This window comes from Melitaea cinxia, chromosome 23 (genome assembly GCF_905220565.1).
Source record: "Melitaea cinxia chromosome 23, ilMelCinx1.1, whole genome shotgun sequence".
Classification (NCBI taxonomy): Eukaryota; Metazoa; Arthropoda; class Insecta; order Lepidoptera; family Nymphalidae; genus Melitaea; species Melitaea cinxia.
In genome coordinates this window covers 10,244,704-10,253,802 of record NC_059416.1, presented here as the reverse complement: position 1 = coordinate 10,253,802, position 9,099 = coordinate 10,244,704, and the positions used below count along the sequence as shown (strand labels likewise).

General features: G+C 31.1%; 1 pseudogene; it reads right to left on the bottom strand.

Annotated features, from left to right (window-relative positions):
• Window positions 1–4,488: 4,488 nt before the first annotated feature.
• On the bottom strand, window positions 4,489–4,912 carry LOC123664974 (annotated as a pseudogene).
• Between the last annotated feature and the right edge of the window lie 4,187 nt (window positions 4,913–9,099).

Sequence of the window (9,099 nt, the reverse complement as noted above, 5' to 3'; positions counted from 1 at the left end):
AATCGGTCGGCCATTATCTAAAACATAAATCATACAGATTAAACTTACAAAGAATAGTGTATTTTTTATAATATCAGATTACTTTCTATCAAACAAGTCTTATTTTCAGTTACATTAAAATAAAACATTTCAATTATATATCAAAAATAAAGTTCAAAAGACATTACCAAGTGTCTAGACAATAAAAAATAGACTTTTCTTATCTGCACCTTAATATTTTAAAACAACTTTATGTAGTTCTTTTCTTGCAGTTTCAAATAAATTTCTTTCAATTTATTTATTTTCGTCTAATCTTTTAATTGTAATCGTTTATAAGTCAAAAAGGTTTTCATTGGGTCAGTGCCCTGTGCCTACGTGGTAGGGAAAACTGGCAACACTAAAATCTCGAAACTTAAATTCATAAAGAGCGATTTATTCCAGGCAACCTTTGGGCGTAGAACAAGATACTTACTGGTAGAAATACTCTTTTTTCTAGATACGTATGTGTATTGCACGTCTGTCATTCGTGAATTGTCAAAAATGACATCAAAAACTATTTAAGAACACTTAAAGAGCAGTTTTGAGTGGTCATTTTACAAACTAAACGTAAGTGTGCAAAATTGTCTACTATACTGTGGATATTAGTCTACGGTTTCATATATCTTAGTGTATACTCAACCCTATTCACGGGGGAGTTAGAATGGGTTAGCGTAACAAAAAGCCGAGTTGTTCATAACTATGTTTTACACAAATGTTATTTAAATTAAATTTATAGTCGCTTTGTGTATTATTTATCATTTAAAATTATTTATTAAGGCATACAGATAATTCAGATTTTTTTTTCTATGAGTAGTAATCATGATATACAGACTATGTTTAAATTGAGAAAGTACGAGATAAATTTGTTTTAATGTAATCGTTGCCTTTGGGTATTTTAAACTTAAGTTATGACAACATATAATTTTACACTTAATTATTCTAGACTTAATACTCATTATACGCTGAGTTGCACGAAAAGAAATTAAAATTTAAGTAGTGATTAAAGTAATTTAATCGTAATAATTGTATGAAATTCTTGTGATTAAATTAGTTTAATCTCTACTTAAATATTAATTTTGTTTCGTGCAACTCGGCGATAGTGTGCTTTTCTTTATATTTATATTGCAACTATTTAAAGTTCCTCTGAAATTAGTATAAACTAAATTATATCTAATTATATCAATTGAACATGGATATGAAATTATGAGCAATCTGACTTAATTAAACACGTGATTTATTACCCCTCGATCTTGGAAGAATTTGTAAAAACGGTTGCACGTTAGTGCTTGTTGTACAAAAGACAAAAAAACGAGAATATTTTATTTTTGTCGTTGTAACTTAAATACAATACTTAGCAATTGTTTTTTCAAAATATTTAATGTATTAGCTCGCTACGATTTTAGTATGAGTGTATAATTAATTGTTAACCTATATTTGCATTTGATCGGATAGGCGATGAGTTCATTAAATCACATTGGGTACAAAGGTGTGATATGCATTTGTGTACTTATGTTGTATGTGTGTGTATTTATGTATGTATGTGTGTGTATGTATTTATGTATGTGTATGTATATATGTATGTATTTTGTGTATGTTGTAAGTATTTAATATGTGTACCTATATTTTTACGTATGGTTTACGTAAATTTATTTATTCTCATGATTTTGTATGTTTATCTTATTCTTCTGTAAGTGTATGTATGTATTTTTTTATGTATTTATAATTCTATTTATATTTATCTACTTTTGCACAATCCCGCACTTTGTTACTAATAATCTCCTTTTACCTGGGGTTGTCTGGAAGAGATTGCTTAAAGCAATAAGACCGCCTTTGCATGCTGTCATTGTAACTACTTTTTGTTTAATTTTATTTCTGTTCTGTTGTTTTTTTTTTCTTCTTTTTTTTACTACGTAAAAGTGTTTGATTATATGTATGCAAGAAGTAATAAATAAATAAATAAATAAATAATAAAGGTAGAGCACAACAGAAAATATCCTGCTCAAAATCTGGAGCAGCCCAACCAGGGAATTACCCGTGAGTAATTCCCCGGTTAATCCCCCAGTAGAGTTGTGTTCTTTTGGTTAGTAAAGTAACCAGAACTCCTGGAGTTGGTGGTAGGGTCTGCAATGCGCTTTCAATGCTTCTGGTGTTGCATGCGTCTATGAGCTACGCTAATTGGTTACCATCAGGTGAGCCGCACCGTATTTCGTGTAGAAGAAGGATTGGAGCTTAATCCACAACGCAGCTCCACTGCAGGCAGATAAACCATAAATAAACAAATGATTATTTCAGTTCGTAAGAGCAGGGAACGTCTGTCGAGTCAGCTAGTATGTGATGATTTCAAACAGAATATTTTAATACGAGCAGTCTATAATAAAAACCTTTTACGGCATTAGTCTGGTCAAGTAGATACGATAAATTAAATAGTGTTCTGTAGGAGACTTTTATTTATTTTTGTATTATAGAGGTGGCAAATTAGCGTATAAGCGTAAGTCTTCCTGATGGAACATGGATACCGTAGCTTATGAACGCCAGCAATACCAGGAACGTAGCAGACGCCTCGCCGACCCTATCTTCAACCTTTTACAGAGCTCTTTACTCACTTCAGAGACACAAAACTACTTATAAGAAGTATTATTTATCTTCTGTAAGGCTGAAATAATAATAATAATAATAATATTTATTTATTTCAGATGTATGTCTATGTTTTTGTTAGTTACATTTTTTTTCCTCAACTCTGTTAGTTTCAATAATTGTGACAAAACCTACCTGCTTCCCTTTGGGCTAGTCTAACCAATAAGCAAGATAGATCCTGCTTTGTTCTACCTCAACAAAAACTATTTTTTGAACTCCGGACCTCTAAAACCCATGTATATTATAAGCCTAGTAAAGTAATATTTGATTGAGGTCTCATAATAGGTCCCCGGTCGGACCGCGGTACTGTGATTGGATTAAAATACGTTTCCTAAACTTTGAAAGCCCCAACTATTGAAATCGTGTGTTTTGTGTACTTACATTATGTTCTGTGGGGTCAATGTTAGGTTGCCAGTACACTGGAATATTCTAGATTCGATGCTTATATTAAAATTATTTTTTTTTTAATTTATTGATTAAGAAAAGATGGAAAGTCCGTTAAGTGAAAAAAAAATATGGGCACTGAGATAGTGTGTAACAGTAACGCTGAGATCTTGTGGAACATAAACGATGAGTTGTGACGCTAAGACCTGAGAGTGCTTAGTGCGAGTTTTGTTTAGTCCGTCTCGCAATAACGTTCGTAAATTATAACTTCATTTTGTACGGGAAATTCGGGATTACAATCTAGTTCTCGCGTTTGCCGCTAGATGACTCTGTATCGATTGTATCGTATACATGTTCTTTATCGTCTAGGCTGTACTGTTTAAATTCCCATACAAAATAATCTTCACGTATAAACGCGTTTCTGTCATGTTTCTGTGAATAAAACTCACAATAGGCACTCTGATCTGAAAGAGACGTTAATCTGCGCATCATATCTTGCGAGAACGGGATAAATATATTTTTAAACTAGGTGTGTCCCGTGGTTTTACCTGCGTTGATTTCAGAAAAAGGGTAATAAAATGTCATATAGCCTATAGCCTCCTTCGGAAAAACGACTATCAAACACAAAATAATTTTTCAATTCAAACCAGCAGTTCTTGAGTTCATTGAAAAAGCTTTTCAGCTTTATAATATTAGTATAGGAATCTATATGAATATATATTCATATTGAATAACCAAAATACCTATATGATATAAAATGATAATTAATGTTATATCTTTACATATCTTTTTCGCTATTAAAAATACATCATTAGATTATGGTATTAAAATTCATTATTTAATTTAAATACCTGTATTTTAATACATTATTTAATTTGAGGCGAAGGTTTTCCGTATCGACGGGATGAACATTAAATGTTTGACAGTTACAAAATGCATGAGAATGTTGTGTTTTTTTTTTGTTATTTTTTTTTTATCTTCGACTTTCCGATGTTTTTTTTTTTTTTTTTATTTTAAATATAAATATTCTACGATTCGGGACGGAGACAAATACTCCAAATCAAAAACCATGAAAATCAGTCCAGCCATTCTCGAGTTATAAGTGTTCGAACAAACCCGACACTCTTTCATATAATTTTATTAAGATATCACGGATTAAACTAAATTAAGGAGTCAACTCCAGTCGCAGAATCGAAGCTGACGCACACACTTTTTTAAGGTTTTTTTTGAGAAAGTCTCAAACGAATATGTTCAAACTGTAATATTGTAGAGTTTATTCTAATGTTGTGTGTGTATTTTATTTGTATTTACTCTACACCATCTATGTACCCTTGACCCTGCCCAAAGGCTGCCTGCAAGAGACCGCTCATTAGTGATAGGCCGCCCATTTTGTACTTATGTCCTTTTTTTGGTATGTTGCTCATTCTTGATGTGTAATAAAGAGTTTTTATTATTGTTATAACTTTATTATCTACGCTGTTGCTTCGGGAAGTGTTGTTATAATGTCCGAGTCTCCAGGGTCAGTAATTGCAAGCGTACACACTCTGTAGTACTTTCCACAAGCTGTACCTAATTCAATGTTGTTACCACTGTAATGGTGAACGCCCGTTTTGACCAATAGAGCGTACTACTCAATTTCAGATTTCCTTAGTGGGGGAGCGTTCTTGACGATGATGACTAATTTAGCTTTGCCTTGACGTAATGTCTTTAAAGTTTGCTTGTAACCCAGGCAATACTTTCCAGATTTCATCACCAGAGCCAATCGGGAATTGATCGACTCAATGGTCTTTTTCTGCTTCTTGGCAGCTACCATTTTGATGGCGATTGATAACGGGTATCACTCCCCTTCAGTTAGCTTGAGTAAAAAGAGGAATTATTATTATTATATGTTGGAAACATGTAACCCCTTAAAATTGTAATTTGTAAAATGACAATTCGAAAGTGCTCTTGGGAAATATTTGAATAGTTATTCTTGACTTTGATTTAGATTATGTATATACATATCTGCAATTTAATTATAAGAAATCGGATGACCTCAGTCGTCGAAGAAATGAAATGTAAGTGGTGTTTTTTCGAAGTCGATATTTGTCAAAAAAAAAAGATTATTTTAAAAGTTTAGGCAGGTTATTATAAAAATTATAAATTGTAATATTAATGAAATTGTCAAAAATACAAACACAAAATAAGCCTCAGTCAAAAAAAAATAAAATACATAAATCTTGTTTAACAGTAGCATAATAAGGGTTGGCTCTTCGCATATTTTATTGAGCGCCTGCATTTATCGAGTGCACTCTCGTCCGCCGATATAATGCGGTATCGATAGTTCACATCACCAGAGCCTTTCGTCCTAGTTTTAGTTTTTATATGGTTTTAGGATTTTTGCTGATACACACTACATTTTAATTAAATTGATATGTGGCCTTTTTGGAAACTACATAAAGCCGTAAATAATATACATGTATATGTTTGTCCGAGCTAATCTTCGAAACCGATTTTAATGAAATTTCGCACAAATATGTAACTTTGTTCAACTTAAAATAAAGGCTATATTTTTTTCGCCATATATAATTATTATATTCAAAATTAAGCGGTACGAAGTTTACCAAGTCAGCTAGTAATATAATATGCTATATAGAGTAAAGATCTTAAGATTCTTGATATACCGATTTTAAAAATTCTTTCATCGGGAGAATCGTAAGTTATCACTGAGATAGGCTAGGCTGGCTGGCTAGGCTGAGATAGGCTATATTTCAACGGGAGTAAATGGAAAAGTTAATATTGTGTATTTGACACGGACGAAAAACTAGGATAATCGTATAATTTACAGTAGAGAACAATGCTAACTAGCAAGATAGTCATATGAAATGTTTATGTTACCCAACTACGTACTATCAAAAGAAATAAATTTACGCTTACCAAATTGTTCTTTCCCTAAGTTTTTATCCATAGGTTGCCCTGAATTGATATGTTTACGGGAAAAAATGGCGGAAGATTAAGAATGTTAACAAATTTTTATTATTGCTGGTAAACAATAAATATTATTATTATAACTTTTGTTAAAATTTTCGTTATTTTCTAGGCCGCACTATTGGGTACTATTGGGTATTGGTGTTGAGTGTGTAGTGACGTATTTTCGAACTATTAAAAAAAATAAAGAAGTAGATCTATTAATAGCCAGTTATAATTTCAGGGTGAAAGATGGATGGATTGATAGGCTGAAGAAAACAAAGGGTCTCGCTTGGCTCTCGATACAAAAGAATAGGGCTATTAATCTTTTTGTATTTCTTTTTTTTTTTTTTTAATTTAAAACGAAGCAATAGTGTTATCTAAACAGCCTTGATATTTTCTCTTTTGCAATTAAAAATTGAGAAGATAAGGAATATAATATTCAGCCATACTTGAAGATACTAACAAAAGAAGTTTGTTTGAACTTGTTATTATTTTTTAAATTATATCACGCAATTATTATTTATTTAAAAAGTTATATTTTATAGCTGGAATGTTATTTTTATTATCTGCCTTGATAATTCGTAAAGAGGACAACGTCTGTAATATATAAAATATAAAATACTAACTATGCCCACGACTTCGTCCGCGTGGAATTTAACAAAAAGTTATTGTTCGGTTATACGCAGAGTTATAAAATAAATAAATTTCTAAAATAAAAGTAGCCTAAGTTACTCCTTACTATATCAGCTATCTTCCAGTGAAAGTCCCGTCAAAATTAGTCCAGCCGTTTCGGAGATTAGCCGGAACAAACAGACAGACACAAAAATTGTAAAAAAAATATTTTGGTATATTTATCGTGTATACGTTCATATGGATTTAGTGGAAAGTGGTTATTTTGATATTACGAACCAACACTCCAATTTTATTTATTGGTATAGATACAAAGGCCATTCACCGGTTTCAAGAAAATATACATAAAATACTCTTACGAGGTGCGGTTCGAAGTAATGATTTAGTGATTGAATTATAGCGAAATTATGTCATTTTCATACGTTTTAATTTATTATTCGTCGAGTACGCTACTCGACAGTCGTTAAATCATTTTAACATAAAATCGATTAGTATAATGGATTTTTATTTCTATTTCTTTATACTTTTCCACGTCAATACATTGTTAACAAAATACAGAATTACATTTAACAATTTTAACAAGAAAAGAAAGAATGAAGAAAAAAAAGTGAAAATTTTATTTCTGGTGGATTGGTTGACTTGTGTCATTTTGAAGAAAAAAAAAACAAAATTTGAAAATTATGAAGCTTGATAAAAAAAGTTATTACTTTTTGTTTTGAATGTTATAAATTTGTCAGCCTTTATTCCTCCTTGTCAAACGCTTTAATAGCGAAGTATTCGGTTCAAGTTTGCATTAATGATCAAAATGTGTGTGTGTTTTTAAGTAGTAACTCATTGCTATTACTTTTTTCATCCTTTCGAATAAAATATCTTATTGTAGGTTCATCAACTTCTTAATTACCTATTTAATAGGAACTTATATATCTTTTTAACATTTATAAAGAGGGTGAAAAGCAATTTGCATTTTTAATTAAAATTATGGGCTTGCATCTTTGATCTTGGACAAAACTGTGTACAGAGGCTTAACTTTTTTAAATATATAAATACGAAGGAACACTTTGTGTAATAAGAGAGATTTTTTTTTACATTACATGATTATAAAATTCATCACTAAAATATATATATATATAACGGCGCGTGATATATTTTAAAGGAAATAATTAAGTTTTGATTTGATTAATACTGTTGCTATGTGAAATTATTTACGTTAATAAAGAATTATGTGCTTTATTACGATTATTGTATTTTGGAGCAGGTAAACACCGGATGGAGTTGTCAGTCAGGTGTCAGTTCGGTCGCTGGTCACTTTTTGGATTGACAGCGGACGTGTGACATGTACTCGCAAACCCATCAGCTCCAAATCAGTTTGTTTCTTTGTAATCTTTTCAAATTCAGTTTCCTCAATTATTTTGCCAATTAAAATTAGTTCCATAATATTTCGTGGTGGTATAAATATTTGTTTTAAAACCTTTGTAAACAACATCCATGATGGACGATTCTGAGAGAGCACCCGTTAAGAATAACTATGATGAAGAGAGTCCGGACTATCCTGAGAGTTCGCTCGGCGCTCCTTCATATATTTCCATCTTAATTCATTTAACTATATCCATTTTTCGTTTTGCATGTAAGAAGTTTAGTAAAGCCACGTTTTTATTTTGCTTATGAAAAAAAAAAAAGCTGTTCTACACTCAATCTACAAAAGATACTCGTAAGCAATTTCTCCTTACCTTATATTCTATTGAAAGAGTTGGTTTTAAAAAACGAGATTTGTTCATTATATTAAATTTGAATTAAATACAAATATTGCTAGTTCCGTTTCAAATATAGTAGTTTAATAAATCATATACTCCCTTGTATTGTTTACAATCTATGGGTGAGTGAGTGACATGTGAGGGAAGGTCAATGAGGTAAACCAAGCTCTATGAAAATCGATCTAACACTAAATTTATTGAGTAACAGTACGGAAGTCTAAGGTACATATATATAACAGCAATTTTGCAAGAACTAACCTAAATTAAAGATAATTAGATCGCAAGGACAATTACATTGCTGAATGAGCGGTAGCCCCTACATTCCTATTAATTAAACGGAATTCATTCAAATTTCTTCAAGTTAATTTAGCACTAAACATAGTGTGTATCTTTTGCCCTTAATTACGTAGGAAGAAGTAGGTTTAAGGAAGTTTATTTTTCATAACAACCATTACATGTTCACTTAAAATTAGATACACAATTTTTCGATGAAGTTGGCTAAGTATTATATTATACAATTTTACGCTATGTGCACGTACAATATAAATTTTTTGTTTTGTTTGCTTTTTTTTTTTTTAATAAGTTCATTTCTCAATATGTTAAAGTAACTTTCTTATACACCCTATACCGATGCCGTATAAATACTCGTTTCACATGTAATCATAAAGATTATCCTGGCAAGTATCTGTTTGTATAACATCCGGGCTTTTTGGGTTGAATCGATTTTAACGAG